The 24,792-nt window shown below is 37.4% G+C and overlaps 1 protein-coding gene across 1 annotated transcript in view; it reads right to left on the reverse strand.

The window, feature by feature from the left end:
* LOC126175527 (uncharacterized) overlaps positions 1-24,388 on the reverse strand; it is a 119,236-nt gene extending 94,848 nt beyond the window's left edge. The window contains exon 1 of the mRNA XM_049922354.1: positions 24,288-24,388. The gene's annotated coding sequence lies outside the window, so the exon portion shown is untranslated. The remainder of the gene's footprint in view (positions 1-24,287) is intronic.
* Between the last annotated feature and the right edge of the window lie 404 nt (positions 24,389-24,792).

Here is a 24,792-nt window from a genome sequence, read left to right on the forward strand (position 1 = left end):
TCCCTAATGAAACTGTCTCTTGTGAGAATGACCCTATCACCAGCACAGTGAAGAAGAAAAGAATCTCATATTTCTTTCGTGTCTGACAACTGCTTGCAACAGGATTCATGAGAAGTCTCAGAAAGAAGATAGGAGGACAGTGGGTCAAAGAAATTCAGCAAGATCTTGAAGCAGTCGGACTCAGAATTACTGATCCAGAGAACAAAAACAAAATTAACATTGAGTGTGGTTTCAGTTTCCTGAGACTGCAGGTGTGTGTGTGTGTGTGTGTGTGTGTGTGTGTGTGTGTGTGTGTGTGTATTGTTGACAAATGCCATTGGCTGAAAGCATTAAGTTTGAAAATCTTTTTGTTGTGCCTATCTGCGACTCAGCATCTTGCTATATGGTGAGTAGCAACTTTCCTTCTCATAACATTGTTACATTCCATCCTGGATTTTCCATTGTTTGATTCCCAGTAAAAAGTCATATTATGGAACCACAACAGCCTTGGATAACGGGAGGGACTTACAACAGATACCAGACTGAGAATCATAGGAAGAATCTTAAGGAAATGTAATTCATCTATGAAGGAAGTGGCATAGAAGGTGCTTGTTTGCCACTTCTTGAGGACTATTCATCTGTCTTGGGTCCTTACCAGGTAGGGCTGATAGTAGAGATAGAGAAGATCCAATGAAGAGTAGTACATTTCATCATGGGATCATTTAGTCGGCGCAAAAGCGTTACAGAGATGCTCAACAAACTTCAGTGGCTGAGTTACATGACAATTGTTGTGCTTCACGTGGAAGTTTACTACTGAAATTTCAAGAGAGCAGTTTCAGGGAAGAGTCAGACAACTCGAGAAATTAGAGTAATACATAGACTTACTGACATTCTTCCCATCTGCAACTGCTGCAAGGAAGGGGGGTGAGCAGTCACTGGTACCAGAAGTACCCTCCACCACACACTGTTATGCGGCTTGCGGAATATGATGTACATATACAACATGACTTCGACAAAGGAAAATTACAAAAATTTGGCAATAATAACTTAGAATACACAAACAATACTCAATCCAGGATAAATGAAAGAAACACACTCGCATGCAAAACTTAAGGATGAAAGTAACTTTCACCTGATGTGTCACTGCCAAGTAACATACCTTGATGGAACTTGGACCAAACTGCTACAGTATAGTACAGAAAGCAACAGAAAGAAAAACACAGTGAGACAAACAGAAATGACACTATTATTCAAAGACAATAATTAAACTTAAGTCACCATGAATTGTGATTGTCCCCTGGACATAACAAAAGGAGGGGCATGGTTCTTAATAAAGTGCGGGATCACCACAGATAGCAATGCATGCTCTGCAACATGCTGTCATTCTCGCCACAGGGTTGGTAAGGAGTTCTTGTGGTAGAGCGTTCCATTGCTCCACCAATGCAGTTGACAACTACTGGATGGTCACTGGTGCACGCATCCCACACATGCTTGATGGGATTTAAGACGGGGGAATTGACAGTCTGGTCCATTTGTCAAATGTCCTCTCATTCCAAGAGCTCCTCCACCTTAGCTGTTTGACGTGTTCACACACTGTCATCCACAAAAATTAAGTCAGGGTCCAATGCACCCCTGAAAAAATGCACATTGGATAAGAGTACAGTGTCACAATAATGTTGATTAGTGACTGTACTGTGTTCAAAGATTTAGAGGTTAGTACGGAAATGCAATATTATGCCTACCCACATCACAAAATTTGAACCACCAAAACAATCATGTCCAACAATTTTCCAGAGTGCATTATGTGTTCCCCCTTCTTGCCTTACAAGGTTATGTCCAAAAAGCCAAACGTAACTGTTTTGGTGGTTTTGGGGAGGTGCAATATTGCATGGTTAGTTGGCAAATGAACCAGCCTACCTGCTCTCCCGATTTAAATCCCATCGAGCCAGTGTGGGATGCGTGGGTGGACATAACATTGCAGCACGCCCACATGCACCTACATCCATTAAGCAGTTGTCAACAATACCGTTGGAGGCATGGAATGCCTTACCACAAGAACCTCACCAACCTTTGGCAAGTATGGGAGCACATTGCTTAGCATGCAGTGCTGCCCATGGTGATCATTGTGATGACTTCAGTGTAATAACAGATTTTGAATAGAAGTGTCATTTCTACTACTCTCGTTCTGCATTTCCTTCAGTTAACCTCTGTACTATGCTGTACAGTTTACAAGTTTCATCAAGCTTTGCCGCTTGATAGTGACTCATCATGTGCAAGTTAGAAACAAAAGACTCAGCAGATTGAGAATAAACACAAAAATCCAGAATACTACAATAATAATAAGATACACACCGACAGAGGAGGTAGGAGAATGAATAAAAGAACAGTTTCACGAAGATCTTCAAAGCACATGTAAAATTGTACTAAACTATGGCCTATTGCTCGTTCTGGGAGACTTTAATTCATGAGTTGAGTGAAATGAATATGGAAGATTATCAGGAAGATACACTTTACACGAAGAAAGTAATGAGAAATGAGCTATGCCATGTCAGTTTGCTGTTAGAAATGACTTTCTCATCAAGGGTACCTGTTTTCCTAACAAAAGAATTAATCTCTAAACGTGGAGACCAAATTTAGTGGTACAGTTAACCAAATAGACCACATGTTAGCAAAAGCATGATATGCCTGAGCTGTAATGGGAGGGGGGGGGGGGGGGGGAGGAGACAGAGAGAGAAAGCAAATTGGAATGTAGACAAACAGTGATCCCGAAACTGTTAAAACATATCAAAGTGTTAAACAGTATTTTAGTTGTGCCCGTCTGCAACTCAATGTGTCATTTTTACAGTGAGTAGCAATCTATCCTGTTCAAACAAAAACTAAATATGTTTTGACAGTAGGCAAGGAAACAATAGGGAATCAAGATAGGTGGAGCAGCATCCAGGAAGCAGTAGAAGAAACAAATGGGATCAAAAAGGAAAGAAATGAATGATTTGATGGCAAATGTACACTAACAGAATGTAAAAATGAGGCAAGGCCAATAATACTACAGAGCGAGAGAGAGAGAGAGAGAGAGAGAGAGAGAGAGAGGAGGAGCAGAAGAAGAAGAAGAAGAAGAAATATGGAGATGTATAAAGAGCTAAGATCTAATGCTCATAGCATACATAAGAAAAAGAGAAATGAGTGGTTGAAAGCAAAATTTCAAGAGATAGAAGAATTAAAGGAACAGAATGAAACATGAAAATTGTACCACACAATAACGAAGACATGAAAAATTTTCCAACCAATACAAACCACATCTAAAAATAAAAATGCTATAAGATAATCAGAAACAAAGAAAAAATAGTACAGATATAAGCAGAATATATTGAAAATATACTAAATACCAACTCAGACCAGCTATTAAGAGATCCACTAGAACACTAGGAGATACAGTGGCAAGAGAAGAGGAAAGGGAAAAAGCAAAAACAGCCAACACCGCAACATCTGGGTCAGTGAAGTGAAGTGAAGAGAAGATAAGATCTGGGGAAGTGTCAGAACTAATAAAATTGGCAGACTACATATAACACATGAAGTGCACTAATGAATAACATATGGGAAAATTAAAGCATCCCTGAGACTAAAACTGAAATAATACAACCTATATATAAGGAAGCAGAAAAATCAGCTCGTCAAAATTATATAGCCACAACTTCACTGAACAAAGCCGACACGGTATTCTCAAAGGTGCTCAATGAAACAATAAAAAAGGGCACTGAAAATATCCTCTGACAATACCAATGTGGTTTCTGGCCAAACAAAAGTGCTTGTGATCAGATGTTTGTTATCAGATGAATGGAAAAATTTTATGAATATGACCTATACCTCCACTTCCTGCTGCTTTTAAACAAACTTTTGATAGTGTCAACAGGCCAGCATTGTATAAAGCACTAGAAGAATTGGGCATTGTGACAAGCAAAAAAAAAAGGGCTTCTTGTGTTACCAATGAAGGATGTACATGTGAAAGTACAGGTGAACAAGAAATTGACTAAGAGTTTTAACTTTGGAATGAAACAGGGTGGTGGTCTCTTTGCAGTCCTGTTTAAGTTAGCAATGCACAGTCTGGTACAAAAAAATAGACAAGAGAAGAACAATAATGATTAAATTAAGTAAGATATATGTATATGTAGATGATAATTCAACTGTGGCAAGAGATGTAAACACTCTTTAAAGAAAAGTATGAAATAATGGAAGCCGAATGAGCAAAAATTGGACTTGCTGTAAATGAAAACAAGACGAAATACATGGTAATGTTCAATGCCATGTTTGAATAATACCAAATGATCCAAATGCATCTAACAAATGGTTTAAAGCTCTAAGCTGCTTCCATTAGCTTGGTGTCCTCTTAAAGAAGCAATAATAATAATAAGACACAATGTATTACAGAAATCATACAAATAGGAAACAGAGCCTATTATGCCATTTTACATGTATTCAGGAATTCTCTAATTACAAGAACAACAACAGTACACTATTCTCTTGTACGACCAGTTATTACATGTGATTCAGGAAAGGGGCTGAGGACAGAAGCCAACATGAACAATGAGTAAGGTATAACCATGAAACACAAGAGCTTATATAGCGAAAAGGTATACTGTAATTTATTAAATTTCGAAGAACATACTGGTTATCGCATTTGGAGAGAATGACAGATGACAGGATGCCCGAACGAACAATAAAAGACAAACTGCATTCCACCAAAAGGAAGTGCCAGCCAAGACATAGATGGCTGGACAATGTGTTGACTGACCTTACCAAGATGGAGATCTGAGGATGGAGCAGAAAATCAGAGAATGAAGATGAACGGAAGCAGATGCTGAGGAGGCCAAGGGCCATGAAGAGCTACACAGCCGAAGAAGAATATTAAGGCAGAGTGCAAATTTAATGTCTATGCACTGCCCGTCTTTTGTTAACCTGGACTCAATCCATACCCCTGAAGGTTCCTTCCCCAATAGGTCCTACAGAACACAATAAATTAATAAATGTGAACAAGAATTAGGACGGCAACCATTCAATAGCAGATGATCAATGAGTGGCACAAGCATGAAGAATACAGAACATAAAACCTTGTGTTCATGGAATAGAGGCGACTTACAGTTTGAATAAACTGGACCTTAAGTTTGACACTAGAAATTATTTTGGGGGCTTTAGAATGTTAAGTTACGTATATCATCCCACAATAAAACCATTACACAATAACAGTGGTGCATTATCAGGAGAGAGTAGGCCTACATATTGCATGTTTTCTGCAGACATAGTTCCACTACACTACTGATAACAGGAGTATCACACAATGCAGGATTGGAATGGCACAGCAACCAAAAACATACTCAAAAGCTGAAATATGTGGTACTGTACAATTCTTGTGAGTAAAACATATGTATTGCACAGTGTGAAATTCTGGGGATATATGGAGCAAATGCAATCTCGCACCCAGCTGCAGTGAAATGTTGCCAATAATTTCAACATGGTCACACAGATGTGGGCGATGCCCATCGGGGAGTCACAAAACAGTTCTCAAATGGCAAATAGCTCCATGCACAAGGTGTGGACTTTCATCATCGTGGAACTGAACCTGAAGGTGACTATGTTGAAAAATAGTGTCATGCGACTGTGACACTTTGAGGTGCAGGACAGCATTTCAATTAAAGTTACTTAGCCTGCCATAATTATGCGTAACTTACTTTTTGAAGCCCTCTCATGTGGAAGAATTTGCGATCTAATCACAAAAACATTTATTTGATAATCCGTTTCTTACCACATTATGGCTAATCTTTATATGAGCTACTGCAAAAATAATGTTATGACAAGGAATTCTGTAGTTATCTATAAAACATACGCAGTTTCAAGGTTTGTTTAAAGTATTCCCTTAGCATTATGTCACTACTCAAAGAATAATGATTCACTGTAATACAAGCTAGTCAAAAAGAAAATCTATGACATTAAAACTGTCTCAATCATATTGTGTGATGCACCAATCCACCTCTGACAATGGTCAATCTCAACAAGTTACAGCAAAAAAATGAAACTATTTACTTAAATGGCATTATTCCCAAACTGTGTGAAAAATATTTACATTAATTGTAGACAGCTATTAATCTTAATACTCACTGAAGCGGGTCATTCTTACTTTAATAAACCTAGAGGAAATGTTTTTTTGTTTTAAATTAAGGGATAGAAATTTGCATGTTCCACAGACCTAAAGCTGTGACATCTCACTATAATGCAGAATGAGTCAGTTTTCCAATTATAATATATTTTTCAGTGTAAAACATAGCAACATGCTGACCATTTACATGACTATGACAATGCAGTGCTTGTGGTATTCTGGATTATGATGTAACGTTCCTTCAGATATGTCCAAAGGAACATTGCTTCTAATGTGGAACACCACTGCAGTATTGTATTTATCCGTCAACACTGCGCAAGCAACTTTCACGTAAAAATGCCAACCCCATATGGAATATACATAATGGACGCACGAGTACAGGTTGGACACACATGGTTGCCGACATATGGAAGTTTGGGTCTGGCCTTGAGTTGTGCTTGGATTGCAAAATGGTAAAGCGACCACTTGCAATAAGCACAAATTATGAGCTCGAGTCCTGGTCTGGCACAAATTTTCATTGTCTTTATTCCATTATACAACTTCTGTTCAAAAAATTCCAAACACACTTAATTTCGCACCAATGATGTGTAGGGGCAAAATGAGGTTGGCATTGTTGCACATCCCTCTGCTTAATGTGTAACTGCTGGAAGTTTCATTGTCGTATATCTGTTAGTTATTGTTCAGTTCTGTATTGAGTAGAATGTTGCGTGTCACAGTTTTGAATTTCAAGATGGCAGTGTTAGAGGAGCAACGTGTCTGCAATAAATTTTGCAGGAAACTCAGGAAAACCTTTACAGAGACACACTAAATGATACAGGAAGCCTAAGGTGATGAGTGCTTAAGCTGCAATCGATGTCACGAATGGATCTTATGGTTTAAAAATAGCCGGACAGAAGTTAAAGATGACAATCATTCAGGATGCCCTTCAACACCTAGCAACAATGCTCATGTCAGGAACGTCAATGAAATTGTGCATGCCAATTAGAGACTGACTGTCCAAGAGATTGCAAAAGAATGTCACTTTTCAGTTGGGTCATGTCATGAAATCCTGACACAGCATCTTGGAATGTATCATGTTGCCACCAAGTTGGTCCCATGGCTGACGTGTCAAGACCAGAAAGACCTTCGCCTTGCAATCTGTGAAGATCTTCCAGATCACACAATTCAGAATGAGGTGTTCCTTAAGAGAATAATAACTGGCGACGAAATATGGGTCTAACGTTACATTGGGTGAGACGTTAAAGAATGAAGATTTGCAATAATAGATGAGACAAAAGCAAAAATAAGATAAAAGAAAATTCACAGAGACTGCTTCAAACAATCCAGCAAAAGGTGTTCCGGAAGTGGAAATTGTATTGGGAGCAGTGTATCAATTGTGGAGATCTTGCACAATAAGTAAAAGGTAAATGTAGAAAAAACTTGTGGACAAAGTTCCAGAATTTCTTGAACAGACCTTGTACAGCTGATAGTTGTTCTTATTCACTAATTGCGAACGCATTTCATGTTTTTACATGACTGTCTTCAAGTGCCCTACACATGAACAGGTAACATTTTCACCCCATACTTTGAGAGATACTAAAAGGTATCAGATTATATAATGGTAAGACAGAGATTTAGGAACCAGGTTTTAAATTGTAAGACATTTCCTGGGGCAGATGTGGATTCTGACCACAATCTATTGGTTATGAACTGCAGATTGAAACTGAAGAAACTGCAAAAAGGTGGGAATTTAAGGAGATGGGACCTGGATAAACTGAAAGAACCAGAGGTTGTAGAGAGTTTCAGGGAGAGCATAAGGGAACAATTGACAGGAATGGGGGAAAGAAATACAGTAGAAGAAGAATGGGTAGCTCTGAGGGATGAAGTAGTGAAGGCAGCAGAGGATCAAGTAGGTAAAAAGACGAAGGCTAGTAGAAATCCTTGGGTAACAGAAGAAATATTGAATTTAATTGATGAAAGGAGAAAATAAAAAACTGCGGTAAATGAAGCAGGCAAAAAGGAATACAAACGTCTCAAAAATGAGATCAACAGGAAGTGCAAAATGGATAAGCAGGGATGGCTAGAGGACAAATGTAAGGATGTAGAGGCTTGTCTCACTAGGGGTAAGATAGATACTGCCTACAGGAAAATTAAAGAGACCTTTGGAGAGAAGAGAACCACATGTATGAATATCAAGAGCTCAGATGGCAACCCAGTTCTAAGCAAAGAAGGGAAGGCAGAAAGGTGGAAGGAGTATATAGAGGGTTTATACAAGGGCGATGTACTTGAGGACAATATTATGGAAATGGAAGAGGATGTAGATGAAGACGAAATGGGAGATAAGATACTGTGTGAAGAGTTTGACAGAGCACTGAAAGACCTGAGTCGAAACAAGGCCCCGGGAGTAGACAACATTCCATTTGAACTACTGATGGCCTCGGGAGAGCCAGTCATGACAAAACTCTACCATCTGGTGAGCACGATGTATGAGACAGGCGAAATACCCTCAGACTTCAAGAAGAATATAATAATTCCAATCCCAAAGAAAGCAGGTGTTGACAGATGTGAAAATTACCGAACTATCAGTTTAATAAGTCACAGCTGCAAAATACTAACACGAATTCTTTACAGACAAATGGAAAAACTGGTAGAAGCCGACCTCGGGGAAGATCAGTTTGGATTCCGTAGAAATGTTGGAACACGTGAGGCAATACTGACCTTACGACTTATCTTAGAAGAAAGATTAAGAAAAGGCAAACCTACATTTCTAGCATTTGTAGACTTAGAGAAAGCTTTTGACAATGTTAACTGGAATACTCTCTTTCAAATTCTGAAGGTGGCAGGGGTAAAATACAGGGAGCGAAAGGCTATTTACAGTTTGTACAGAAACCAGATGGCAGTTATAAGAGTCAAGGGACATCAAAGGGAAGCAGTGGTTGGGAAAGGAGTAAGACAGGGTTGTAGCCTCTCCCCGATGTTATTCAATCTGTATATTGAGCAAGCAGTAAAGGAAACAAAAGAAAAATTTGGAGTAGGTATTAAAATCCATGGAGAAGAAATAAAAACCTTGAGGTTTGCCGATGACATTGTAATTCTGTCAGAGACAGCATAGGACCTGGAAGAGCAGTTGAACGGAATGGACAGTGTCTTGAAAGGAGGATATAAGATGAACATCAACAAAAGCAAAACGAGGATAATGGAATGTAGTCAAATTAAGTTGGGTGATGCTGAGGGAATTAGATTAGGAAATGAGACACTTAAAGTAGTAAAGGAGTTTTGCTATTTAGGGAGTAAAATAACCGATGATGGTCGAAGTAGAGAGGATATAAAATGTAGACTGGCAATGGCAAGGAAAGCGTTTCTCAAGAAGAGGACTTTGTTAACATCGAGTATAGATTTAAGTGTCAGGAAGTCATTTCTGAAAGTATTTGTATGGAGTGTAGCCATGTATGGAAGTGAAACATGGACGATAACTAGTTTGGACAAGAAGAGAATAGAAGCTTTCGAAATGTGGTGCTACAGAAGAATGCTGAAGATAAGGTGGGTAGATCACGTAACTAATGAGGAGGTATTGAATAGGATTGGGGAAAAGAGAAGTTTGTGGCACAACTTGACTAGAAGAAGGGATCGGTTGGTAGGACATGTTTTGAGGCATCAAGGGATCACAAATTTAGCTTTGGAGGGCAGTGTGGAGGGTAAAAATCGTAGAGGGAGACCAAGAGATGAATACACTAAGCAGATTCAGAAGGATGTAGGTTGCAGTAGATACTGGGAGATGAAGAAGCTTGCACAGGATAGAGTAGCATGGAGAGCTGCATCAAACCAGTCTCAGGACTGAAGACCACAACAACAACAACAACAACAACTTTGAGAATACACTACTCTTGATCCACAACATCTACAATGTAGTGATTTTATGTTATCAGTTCAGTGCATTCGGTAAAGCCGTTTTAGAAATTACATTTATTTATCTATGATAGTTTAATTGTTACAACAATTTGTACATGAATTTTGTATTCATGTTTAGTTTTCAGTACTGTTACCTGGGGCATCAATAATGTAATATTACTCAAACTAAAGTAGGCTGCTCACATCATCCACTAAAATATGGTAAGCCTAATGCCTTGCAGTTTCGTGTACGACTGACGACATTATTTTTGGAGCAAAATTTATTTTGTAGACAAACTGTTGTAATAATGAAACTGTCACAGGTAAACACATATCATTTCTAATACTGCTTTAGCTAATACTATGCAATCTCTATATGTAAAAGAAAATGTCCTGATTGATCATCACCCAACCCAAACTGCTGTATATATGTACTTGAAATTTGAAAAGTGTGTTGATATTATATTGTATGCATCATTTAAGAAGTGATTTTTTTTTTAAGTCTACCCATAAGGTGGTGAAATTAGGGATGAAAGGTTGTCTGAAAATTTGTCACTATTAAACCAATTTTGAAGCTAGACCTACAGAAACTGGTATCTGGTTTCTCTGGAAGAATAAAGAAATATATTTTTCAGTGTTTTTGGAAATTTAATCCCTATGGAGTGGAAATAGTGGGTGAATGTTAATTTTGAAAATATATCATTATTTCAGAAATACTAAAGCATTTTTAAAGCTAAATCTATGCAAATCGGTATTTGACCTCTTAGTCACAAATAAAAGAAATAGGCTGTGTGTTTTGGTGTTTTGGGATTTCAACCTCTAAGGTAGTGGAATAGGGAGTGAAATATTTTATGAAACATTTCATTCTGAAAGTGGTTTTTAAGCTAAATCTATGGAAATTTGTACTCGCTTCATGGTTAGAAATAAAAGAATTAAGTGTTGCAATGTTTTTGGAAATCCAACACCTAAAAGGGTGAAATAAGGCCTCAATGATTCAAAGACTAATCATCACCCAGCCCAAAACACTAAGGACAGATGCTTGAAATTTGGAGACTGCATTGGTTTTATCACATGGGCATCATTTAGTACAGGATTGTTCAAATTCCACCCCTTGGGGACAAAGTAGGGAATGAGAGTTTTTTTTGAAAATATGTCACTATTAAGACAATTTGGAAGCTAGAACTATGAAAATTGGTATTTGGTTCCTCACTTAAAAAAAAAAAAAAAGAGAGAGAGAGAGAGAGAGAGAGAGAGAGAGAGAGAGAGAGAAATAAATACATGTTCCAGCATTTTTGGAAAGTTATTCCCTACAGGGAGAAACAGGCAATGAATGTTTTGTGGAAATGTTTCATGACAAAAGCATTTTTGAAATTATATCTCTGAAAATCTGTTCTTGGTATCTCAGTTAGAAATGAAAAAAATGCGTGTTTTTGTGTTTCTTGAAAACCAGCCCCTACGTCGGTGAAACGGGATGAAAATATTTCATTATATTAAAACATCTTTAAAGCTAAATCTATGACAGCTGCTATTTGAGTTCTAACAAATATATGTTACAGGATGAAAGTTCCTATGGAAATATCACATTAACTCACCAGGCAGGATTAACAAAGAACAGAATCACTTTATGATCAGATGTACATTCGTGACAGACCATACTCCTATTGCCTTAACCGGTGTGAAAATTTTGCAATTTGTGAACAACATGTAAAGTCAATTAAAGGAAAACAAACAAAAATCTGTGCAGACCATAGAATCTATGAGAGTGAAGCAGTGGGCACTATGTTAATGTTGACATAGAACTACAACACACTATGTGTTACAGATCAAGGATAGTAATATATTCTCAAAATATGTGGTAAAAATGCTACCTGTTCATGCCCAGTTCCTCTAAGTCTCTCTCCCCATATGAACATCAATTTTCCCAGTTGGTCCCCAGCTATTATTTAGCAGTCAGTGTGAGGAAGAGTGATTGTCGGGCAGCCACACACAAAAATTTCGCATACTGCTAAAATGGATCACAGGAGTATTGCAACATTCTGTGACACGCATAATACACAAAAACCATTGAAACAACCGAATGAATGGACACTTATTCTGGACAGTTACTTCTCTACGTAACTCAGATGCAGCCTTAAGCTGCCAAAGTTGCTACAATGTGCAATCACTGCCATGAGAGCAAACACCATTGGCACCTTCAGTGCTGGTATGAAGTTTTTTTAAGCCACTGTCAGTTTCTTCTGGGAGAGGAGAAGGAGATAAGTGTTTAACGTTTCATCGACAACATACTTTATTTAGCATAACCAGTTTCTGTCCTGGCACATATTCAAGAGCACCCATAACAGACACAGATACATGGTCCTCATCTTGTCATACAAAAATTTGATCATAAGCTCAGATTAAGGAAGGATGCAGAAGGAAAGCAGCCATGCCCTTTTGAAGGAACCATTCCGGAATTTGCCTTAAGTGATTTAAGGAAATCACAGAAAAACAAAATCAGGATGGCCGGACATTGATTTCAACCATCATCCTCCCAAATGCGAGTCCGGTACACTAATCAGTACACTGCCCCACTGGGTATTTTGCTCTGGGTGGGCAAGAAAGCCTCAATAAATTTGAGAAAGACATAATTTCATCATGCTCTATTTTAAAAATCCCACTTTATTTAGCACACATTAATCTATAACAGATGCAGATATATTGTACTAACCTCATCATACAAAAATCGTGTGCCACGCATAATTGTGCGTAGCACAGTTATCAAAATGCATCGTTTCGTGATGTGCAGTTACAATAGACACCTGTACATAGCTCTTTACAGTACTGAGACATATACAAGTAGGCAATGAGCACTGACAACACTGCAGATGAAACAGGTTAAGTACCCCAGTAGCTCTAATCTAGGTTTCTCCTCCTCCCTCTTTCTTTCTTTCTCTTCTGCAATTAATTCATAAATTCTTTTAATTTGTTTTTACATGCTGGTTGGCTATCTGTCAGACTTTTAATGGATTTTGGCAAAGGAACAAAGTCTTTTGTGACAGCCTAATTCATCCTTTTTTGTTCTAAAGTCAGATTCAAGCCAGAATAGTGAAGATCATGCTTTCTTCTAGTGTTGTGGCTACGCTCTTTGCTATTATTTTTTAATTGGGATGGGTTATTAATAACAAATTTCATAACTGAAAACATGTATTGTGGAGGTACTGTGAATATCCAGAGTTTCTTAAAATAAATGTCTGCAAGGTGATCTTGGGTTGGCTCCAGCTATTACTCTGATTATAGACTTTCATGCAATGAATACTTTTTCTCTTAGTGAGGAATTGCCCCAAAATATGATGCCATATGAAAGCAGTGAGTGAAAAGAGGCATAGTAGGCAAATTTACTGATATGCTTATAACCGACATTGTAGTGATTCGAGAATTTCGGTGTAATTTCTAGAACCAAACTGCCTTCTATCGTCTCGAACACATGATATTTTTGATGTGAATGTGAGGTGATAGAATCCTACCTACTGCACATCACATGTTTGTGTGTGCAGGTTTGAAATTCAGTCACGAGAAGAATGTAAATGGGGCGGTCAAACGGCAACAACAAGTACTTGTCAGGCGATCCATGGAAATTTTAGTGAAACTGTACGGAAGAACCATGGAGCTTCTATGTTATTCTGCACTAATTGTGTCAGTAACCATTGTTATGACAACAAGAAAAGTGGAGAACATACTCTCGAGGGGAAAAAAAAACAAAAAACACACACACTCTTGTCTTAGCCTTGTTGAAGGGAAGACGTGTATCCTGACTCATGTTGAGAATGGACAGCATGTTTAAGCCACCTTTCTCTTATATGTAAATTAGTTTGTTCTTGACAACTAGAGACACGAGAGACTTAAAAAACAGTATATACTTATGTGAAGAGTAGGATCTGTAAAATATCTGAAGTTCAAATATGTCGTTAGTTGAAGCAAATGAAATTGATATGTCTACTTATTTTTATAAGTAGAGTGAGTCTTAAGAAATTCCTGTACCTAGCAGCATACTTCAGAGAAGAAAGTGAAAGAGTGTGAAGCAGCAGGCTAACCAGCAAGGAAAGTCAGCCGTGCTTGTCAAGTAAGTCATCTCGTAAAAGTACTTCGCACTTACATTGTTGTCCAAAGTGTTTGAACGTGGCAACCAGTGAGAAAGGACTGAAAAAACAGGAATTCTGCCATAGCAACTAAACCAAATACGACAAAGAATCTACTGTGAGACAACAGAACATGCTTAAGTAGGATAAGGGAGCAAAATTTTGAACTGAGAAATAGAGATGAAGATTCCAGTGTGTTTCTCTAAGAAGAAATACGCCTAGAACACTTTGATTAAGAATATCAGGTGCGGGGAGTGAAGAGCTCTCATATAAATCGCGAGGACGCAGAAACCAACATCCTACACCGCCAGCATCAGTTGCTGTTCACCAGTGTTGATCTGCCTCTGCATCCACTCACCGACGCAGCTCAAATTCGCTGCTGGGTGAGCGTAGAACAGAACTTCAGTGTTTTAGTACAAAGTGGTAGAGACTGTTCAGTGAACGTTATTATGGTAGTTACCATAGTTAAAGTCAGTTAAATGCTTACAATATCTGAAGCTTGTAAGAATATGGATAACATACAATAAGTTGAGGGAACTCTAGAAACAGCTACGGCCATGAGAGTTACTAAAGAAGTGCCAGACTGGGCTGAGGCAGTACACTTAATCAAAGCCCAAAGCTCAGTTTTAAATGTGACTAAGTGAAAAACTAGGTTCAGTACATTCTCAACTAAATGCCCATACTGCAGCTTTAAATGCTCAAAATGCGGCTCTAAGAGAAAAACTAGAAACAGTAAATTCTCAATTAAATGCCCAAACAACAAATTTATGATTGTTAAATACCAAAGATTACTCACAAAGCAAAGACTTTAGTAATCTATGCAAAGGCATGGATGCTTTAAAGACTGAATTCGAAGCCTTAAATGGTAAGATAGATAATTTAAAATTAGATTTAAAGAATTAACTAGTTCCTTGACCATTCATGTAAATCAAATGTTCACTGACTAGTCAGAAACAGGACAATTTTCAGGATTTGACACAAAGATTAGAATTGAGTATTGAAGACAAATATAATTGTGCAGAAGCGGAGCTTAATGAAAAGTTAGGACCCTTTAAAAATGTGTGTAATGTTAAATTTAATGCTGTAAAGCAAGGGTTGAGTACTTTGAAAGAGTGTGTCGATAAGCAGGCTAATTTAATGCCAATAATTCAGTCGCAAATTTCAGGTGTTAATACATGAGTAGATAATGTGCAAATGAACTTCAAAGAGAAATTAGCTAACTCTGATATCATAAATATAAGTAGTTTGGAGGAACAGGTTGAAGAAATTATAGACCAAAAAGTTACCGAGAGAGTAACATCTGGAAACTCATCTCCTATTCTATCTTCTGAACTTAATGATACTAGGGAAGGTATAGATGACCTGTGGAAAGAATTCAAGCTTATCCAGGATAAAGTAGACAAAAGAGTATCTTCACTTAATGTTGTGTTAACTAGTGAAGCGGTGACTGATTTGCAGTGGGGAGACTTTCAAAAGATGTTTAAAGACAAATACTGTTCTGCCAATGCACAAGAAAAGTTAGTATCAGATCCATGGGACCCAGGCGGAACCATATATTCCTGCAGGGACGTTGACATTCAGAGTTAATGGGGGGAGTGACGAACATCGGATCCCAAGTTGTTGTCAGTGTTTCTTCCAAAATAGTTTTCCTGCACCAAACTTCTATAAAATCTTGAACGATTCTGTCATCCATTCCTAACATCTTAAACTATCCTACAATCATAGTGCTTAGAAAACTGGATACGATTACAAAATAAAGAAAACTTAGGAGAATCACAGAATAAGAAGGAAAGTGATATCAACATAAAATAAAATGAATAGAGTATTATATTTATGGATAATATAATAAGAGGTGAATAATTAAACAACTGTGATACCGAAGTGTATAATTTTTCTATTTTGTATAGAGCATTTTATACCTTTTGTGAGATGTGATGTACATTGGAGGATTTGTATAGGTTTTGAAACGGGTGAGTATTGTAAATAAAAGCATGGTTTACAAGAGCAAATAAATCATGGCTGACACAAAACACACCTTTCAGACAACCCTCGCAAACAAGTGTGCCCGATTCTTCACCATTTGCCGTTTGCATAGGGTTGCTAAGATTTCCTTCGGTGACCTCAAGGATGAAGGTGGGAATGTCCATTCTGTAAGAGAGGATTTAACATGAAACCTCCTCTGGCGTCTCACTCAAGTACAGGGTAGGGACCCTGGGAAAGGGGGGTGTGAAAGGTTCCCTGTCTTTGGGGTTATCTTCTTTCTCCTCTTAGATCTTAACAACCATATCTATTTTTTTTCTTCTTCCTTTCTTACTTCTCATTTGAGGACCTATCTATTTTTTCCCTATTCCATCGCTGAAGTCCTTCCTTGTTTCCAATAACCTACATCTTATGTTTAGATAAGAAGGCTGATGAATCAGACTACACAAACACACAAAAATACATTTAGACATTAAAAAGCCTGTCACAATGTGAGAATCGGCAGTATTGTAGGGGAATATATATATACACAAACGTGCGCAGGCGTGGGAAAGCTTGAAATTAATGTGTGTGTGTGTTATTGTCTCTATCAACATACCAACGCTTTCGTTTGGTAAGTTACAGCATCTTTGTTTTTAGATATATTTTTCCCACATGGAATGTTTCCCTCTATTACATATATGAAGCAGTAAAAAGTGAATCCAAAGTGTAATATATATATATAATTGTACATCGGATATGTATATAAGAACTGTGACGGTTCTACATCGTATACATACGAAGAGGTGTATATAAAGAAAGAATAGTGGCGAAGTACTCACGCGCAAAGAGGGAGACAAAAGCATGTGAGTTGTGGGATAACTATAAAGTAGTAATGGGAGGAGATAGACAAGGTAGAGATGTGAGAGAAGAAAGAAAAAGAAAGCAGGAGTGGCATTAGTCAGGTGCTGATCAGTAGGAAATGTCAGTTTAATAAACACTCTGACAAATTGTAGGCTAGTGGGACATATAGACATAGTATCTACTAAGAGTATAGAATTTGAGAAGTAGAGGAGGACTAAGGAGTAAATGAAGCAGTAAAAAGTGAATCCAAAGTGTAAAATAAATTTTTCTTTTTTCCAGAGAATACTTAATTATAGTGTACATTGTAATGTATACTAGGGTAATGAACCCTGAGGCCTACTCAGAAAGGGACAACAGCGTGACAAAAATCACTAATTTTATGGGGATTATACTGAAAAGTTTGAATTCTATGCACAACTAGCATTTTTACGTATCATGTAAGTTTACGAGTGTCAAAAAGAACTCTTTCATTTTGTCCAGAGTCCCTTAGTATATATTAAGGGAAGGTAGCCTAGTACAAAAATGAGAATGGAAAACAGATTACTCAAGTGTCATGGACATCTGGAGTTAACGAGAGAGGAGCTGATTAGAACCTCAAGGGACTGCTCATATCTTAATATCAAAGTAAGGTAAGAACAGAATAAAGAAATGCTCAGCTAAAAATTGTTCTAGAGAGAAAAAAAGATTGTTGTTGAACAGAGAGATGTATGTATAAACATGTACAAGAAAAGTATATTGTTATGATAGGAAATATTGTTATGAGTGATGTTATTTACATAATGATTATGTATAAAATATCGCATGTCCAATCTGAGGGGGGGGGATATGTAGTGATTCGTGATTCAAGAATTTCGGTGTAAATTCTATAACCACTTAGCCTTCTATGGTCTCGAACACACGATATTTTAGATGTTAGTGTGGGATTATAGAATTCTACCTACTGCATGGCAAATGTTTGTGTGTGCAAGTTTGAAATTCAGTCGCTTAAAGAATGTAGATGCGGCGGTCGAACAGCAACGACAAGTACTTGTTGGACGATCCATGGAAGTTTTAGTGAAATTGTGTCAGTGACCATTGTTATAACAACAAGAACAGTCGAGAAAATACTCTTGCACGGGAGGGAGGGCCTTTTGTCTTAGCCTTGTTGAGAGGAAGATGTGTATCCTGACTCATGGTGAGAATGGACAGGGTGTTTAAGCCATGTTTCTCTTATAAGTAAATTAGTTTGTTTCTGACGTTAGGAGACACGAGACTTACTAAACAGTATATATTTATGTGAAGAGTGGGATTTGTAAAATGTCTGAAGTTCAAATATACATCGTTAATTCAAACAAATGTAATTGGTATTTCTACTTATGTTTATAAGTAGAGAGAATCTTAAGAAATTCTTGTACCTAGCAACATACTTCAGAGAAGTAAGTTAAAGAGAGTTTGCAGCAGCAGGCTAACCAGCAAGGAAAGCCGGCGGAGTATGTCAAGTAAGTCATCTCGTAAAAGAAGTGGAAGTTAGTATATTTACTTCGCACTTAAACTGTCGTCCAAAGCCGTTAGAAAATTTGCAACAACTCTAATAATGTGGACCTAAATGTTTCAAATGTGTTTCATCCAATTCAATTTCTCATAAAAGCACACATCCGGAAATTTTGAATAGCCTGCTTTAGCAACAGACTTCTGCTCAAAGTCTGTATTTATCAACAGTGTTATGCCATTTACTGTATAGAACTGCATATACTTCGTTTTCTCAAAATTTAGTGAGAGTCCATTGGCAGCGAACTCCTTAATAATTTTCTGAAACGCATTAATCACAATTTCCTCAGCTAATTCTTTTCTATTGGGTGTAATTACTATACTTGTATCATCAGCAAAAATAATTAGCTTTGCTTCTTCATGAGTGCGGAGTGGGAGTCATTAATATATAAATAAAAGAATGAGGGATCCATGACTGAACCCTGTAGGATATCATTCTTGCTACCTCCCCAGTTAGAGCGGTCTGCTGATTTTAGCAGGATATTTGTGGTGTTAATTTCAACCTTATGTAATCTTCCAGTTAAACATTAATTAACCTATTTGTGCACTGTCCCACTTATATCACAATAGTTAACCTTACCTAGAAGAATTTCATGATTCACAGAGTCAAAAGCCTTTGAGAGACCACAAAAAAATCCCAATGGGCGATGTTTAGTTATTCAGAGCATGTAATATTTGACCAGTGAAAGCAAATATAGCATTTTCTATTGAAAAGCCTTTCTGAAAACCAAACTGACATTTTGTTAGTATTTCATTTTTACAAATACAAGAAGCTACTCTCAAACACATTAATTTTCAAAATTTTTTGGATAAAGCTGTCAGAAGTGAGTTGGGTGGTAGTAGTAGTTAGCATCAGACTTATCACCTTTTTTATGTGATGGTTTAACAATGGCATGCAAAGAGAAGTGGCGAAGTGGTTAGAGCACTGGATTCTTATTCGGGAGGATGACGGTTCAAACCTGCGTCTTGCCATCCAGATTTAGGCTTTCCGTGATTTCCCTAAATCGCTCTATCAGCCAAATGTCGGGATGGTTTCTTTGAAAGGGCTTAGCTGATTTCCTTCCACATCCTTGACACAACCCGAGCTTGTGCTCATCTCTAATGCCCTCAATGTCGACAGGGTGATAAACCCAATCTTCCTTCCTTCAGCATATTTCCATCTATACGGAAAAATGCCCTGTTTCAGTGAGCAACTACATATGTGACAGGGAATTTTACTTATCTGTTGGGAACAAGCTTTTAGTAGTCTGCTGAAAATGCCATCAATTCAATGAGAGGTTATACTTGTGAGTGAATTTGTTATTTTTCCCAATTTCAAATTGCATAGGTATTGCCTGTTCCATAAAGAGCCTTGCATCTTCTAATGAATAGCTGGATTCTATTTTCTCTACAACACTTAAAATATGATTACAAACAATCCGCAACTGAGCATTATAGCAGAGGTTGAAAATACCATTTCTGTTGTAAGGTTCTTTTCGTTTATAACATGTCTGCTTTCTGGCTCTTACATGCCCATCATCAGATGTTATAACTTTGTGCTGTGACTCCGAGCGTCATGGTGAACGAGTACAGGACATGGTGTATCACCAGCGACCAGAGAGCATATGCTCTGTACTCGCTGCTGATACACCGCATCCTGTACTCATCCACCATGGCGTTCAGGGGCACAGCAGAAGTTATAACACCTGATGATGGGCAAAGAGCCAGACACCGGTTGTGTCCTAAATTAAAAAGAACCTTACAACTGAAGCGGTATTTTCAATCTCTGCTAAAATATGATTATTAAAAATATTTTCTGCTCCTGACTTTTTGTTAACAAACTTTTCACCGAGTCTGATAGAAATACATTCTTCTTGTGCTCTCGGTTGCCCTGTTTCCCTTATAACAATATTCCTGATTGTTTTAATTTTATTATCAGATGTGCTAATCTCAGACATAAAGCACATACTTCTGGACTTTTAATAACTTTTGTTAATACAGTGAAGTAGTTCTTATAATGTTTGACTGTTTCTGCATCACTGCTGCTGTTTACAAGATTTTTTTTAATCCCTTTATTAAGCAGCCGGCCGGTGTGGCCGAGCGGTTCTAAGCGCTTCAGTCTGGAACCGTACAACCACTACGGTCGCAGGTTCGAATCCTGCCTCGGGCATGGACGTGCGTGATTTCCTTAGGTTAGTTAGGTTTAAGTAGTTCTAAGTTCTAGGGGACAGATGACCTCAGATGTTAAGTCCCATGGTGCTCCGAACCATTTTGAACCCTTTATTAAGCCATGGCTTTTTAGATGGTTTCTCACAATTATGTTTCACTATTTTCTTAGGGAAATTGGTTTTCAAATATGCTCACAATAAAGGTATCATGAAATAGGCAAAACTTTAAATTAGCATCAGGTTTCTGTACACCTCATCACAGTCTAACTGTTGCAAGCTTTCTCTAAAACTTGCAATTCTCAAATCATTACTTGAACATACTATTTTGGAGGACTGTCTTACATTACTGTATGGAGCTGTCATATCTGTAAAAAGCTGTCCATCATGATCAGAAAGACCATTGTTTTTGTTTAAGTTCATCTCGGTCTATAAAAACATTAACTGTGCGCTGCTACACACAATAATTTGCTTCTCCCCGTATGAATAACAGCCTAACGAATGGTGCAAGTTTTTCGGAAATAGCTGCAAATCTCCCAATGAGACCTGTACATACAGTTATAAAAGTACTATTATTTTGTCTAAGCTCAAGGTACCTGCTTATATGTCACTCTACACTATTTTTTTAGTTCCTAAATTTTTCACACCGATATATTTTAACACATACAGCAACTTCTCCTCTTTTCATAGTGTCTCTACTTACATGTGTTGAAAGCTTATATCCACCTACATTTACCTTTTCCATACCTGTGACTATATGATGTACAGACAGGACTAGTTCATCTATTCCACCCTCAGTTTCTAAATCTTCACAAACAAAAAGCTCATCTACTTTGTTTTGTAATCCCCTGATATTGTGATGCAATATACTAACACTATTTTTCATTGTACTTTTATGATATTTCAACATCTCCAGTACCTGACTGTCTGAGCTTGTCATTAAGCTTAATTTCATTCAATGTACAATCACTGGATACTGAACTTAGCCTAAAAAAAGATACTCTTGTGAGTTTCAGTAACCCCTCCACCTCTCAAATATTTTGCTATCATCCTGGCCAATTTACCATTCCCTTTCCTACTGAGATGCAGGCCATGCTTTGTGAAGTCTCACCTACCAATAGCATCAACAGGAACCAAACTTATGTCTGACAAAGTAGCCACTGGAAGCAGCTGATCGAACTCGATATTGACCCTCCTGACAGAGCTGTTCTATTGGGGCCAATCATACCAAATAACAGTTGGAAGCCAACATTTGTACAATTCACTGCAGATGCTATTTTTACCAGGTCACACCCAATACTGTAGCACTGATCCCTATCAATTCTGTTTTCCGCTCCACTCACTATGACAACATGATCCTGCTTTGTAAAACCCTTGCACAATGATCCTACATCCTCTATCACTTGGCTAAGACATGGACTAGGCTTTAAAAAACTAATTAAGTGGTAGCTGTCACCCAATTTTTCCTGCATGATCTGGCCCATACCTCTTCCAGGCCACTATCTAACATCAGATCTTTACTTCTATGGTTGGTTTCCTGGTGACAGTCTGCTGAGTTTTAACTGCACTTCCTGAGCCTCTTCCTTAGTTAACTGAGGTAGCAAGGAAGATCTATTGTTTGTGCAATTGATGAAACTGTCAGATACTGTTCTCTTTCTGTGGTTCCTGTTCCTTGCCAACACTTCCCACAGGTTTTCACCATTCTCCCCCTTTAACCTCATCTGTTCCCCCCTAGCACTATTCAGTTCATCCTTAAGGGCTCCAAGATTCTCTTGCTGTTCAGCTATTTTCCTATCCCTTGAACAAAAATTGCAATACCATGGAATAGACCCATCTACTTCCCGAATTCCCATGCCACTTCACCCCCCCCCCCCCAAATTAACATTTGTCACAACAGCTGCATAAAACCCCAGAATTAAATTTTCTAAGGCAGCTCAAACACTTCTAGCTCATGAAGTCACTGGAGTTATGTGGAACACTAATATATGTACATACGTAATATGGGCTTTACACGTTTTGAAATGAGAAATAAAAGAACTCTAAACAGTCAATTCTCCAAGTAGATACAGCACTACGAAATATACTTAATACTTGGACATAGGCCTACATTTAAATCGGTATGAAAACCTACATCTAAAGTATGCGAAAACTGTCCCTTATGATCCTTTTTTCCCCAAGAAATAAGTTGAAACAAGTGAAACCTTCAATAGATAACAAGAAATAGGCTCTAATTAACATCCTTATGGTGTAATATTAACTTAATTGATAGCTATTACACAATTAACTACTTATCTACATGCGCACAAATTCAAGCATGTAAGACATGCACATATTAAGGAAGTGTCATACATTCAGAGCTCAGTGACTGCCAGTATTCCTAAATATTTCATCTGTCAAAATTAAGTATGGACCAGCATTTCTATCTCATAATTTTATAGTTTCCCACAGCGAAATTTCCTTTTTCCTATGTACTGCCAGTGCCCTCACTTATGAAGCAGAATAATTGCAGAAGTTTTCCAGGTCCCGCAAATTGTCTGTCCTTACATTATATAGACAAATTACAATACTCTCCCTCTAATTTTAATTACTTCTATTCAAACGTCATCATATACAAGCATTTATCCTTTTGTCAGACAGAGAATAGATTTCATCTAACGCACCCAGCTTTATTCCAACAAATTTATTATTAACTAATTTTCAATCTGTCTCTCTGATATGTCTTGGCTTACATTAACTTTTAAAGAATCTTGTAATACTTTGCCTTCCATTAGGTTAGTTTCATAGTCTTATTGCTTTCAATCATTTTATATTCTTGAAGCCACTTACAAACAGTTTTGTTAAATTCAAATATCTTTAACAGTCCAGATAACAACTCTTCTATTATAAGCTAAAGTGACACATTTCGTGTAATAAAAACACACAATAAATTGAATCATAAAAATTAGTCATTTTATTGCCTGTGCCAAACTGCAATGACATCTAATTTTGCATTATTCGAGTTTAATCTAGGGTCTTCAAAAACGTACAGAATTTACAGTCATTAATTCTACAAGCGATACACAAACATTCCAGAAATTATAGCCCTTTTAGGAATCCCACGCTATTACAGATAAGATTCAGTAAGTTTCTCACAGATTTATTGTGGATAATCAGGATTGCGGTCCTATACTTCGCACAAGACGTAAACAGTTTGCCACAAACACGCAAAATCTTACAATCCACTACAACCAATCTCCCACGAAAATATAGTGCGAACGTACTATAGCGGGAGATCGGCGTAGAATTATATTACGCAATCTACATTAAGTAAAGCACTTCACTTAAAAAAAAAAATAGTATGCTACATACATAAATACCGTGCATTGCATCTACAGCAGCAGTCGTTTACACTAGCAACAAATGCTCTCAGTAACCTAACCTGTCCACAATTTACTCAGTGTGTCTCATTTCGGCTGGATGAAGACACAGCTCCTCTCACTTACACTCGCAGAAAAATCCCTAAGTTTCACTCAACGCTCCAAAAACAATCGAGAACTGCACAAAAACCATTAAATGTTTTCCTATCCAACATGGATGTTTAGTTATTACGCTACAACAAAACTACGAAGTTAAAACGACGTTCCCCATCCCAACTCCTCCCAAACATTTTACATGTCTATTACGTATCACATCAAGATTTATACTCACCACTCTTAGTTCTTCCTTCCATACTACACTACAATTCACAATACAATCAAAACAATAGCAAACTTCTCTCGCGGTATTTTGAACCAAGGTATTGGACCATTTCAATATCTTTGCTACACAATAGACATGATCGAAATGTCACATCTTCCAAGGGTATCCTTTGATAGAGTTGATACAGCTATTTACGTCGTTAGGATGAAGAATTTGTAAATGGGAAAAAGAAAAATTTAATATTTCAACATATAATTTAGTGAAAATATTAATTAATATAAGTGTCAATTAATGAAAATGTTAATTAATTAAAATATTAGTTAATGAAAAATTTGTAGTATTATAGAGAAGAGGGCAAAATTCTTATTAAAAAAACAATAATTAATTACTTAGCTCTTGCAAATAGTTTGCTGTACGTTCACAGTTCTGTTTTCTACATACACACAAGCATACACATTTTCACTCCTGAAATCACCAACATTTAACTATTAGTCCTTTCTCATACTTTAGATAT

The sequence above is a fragment of the Schistocerca cancellata genome, chromosome 3, assembly GCF_023864275.1.
Source record: "Schistocerca cancellata isolate TAMUIC-IGC-003103 chromosome 3, iqSchCanc2.1, whole genome shotgun sequence".
Classification (NCBI taxonomy): Eukaryota; Metazoa; Arthropoda; class Insecta; order Orthoptera; family Acrididae; genus Schistocerca; species Schistocerca cancellata.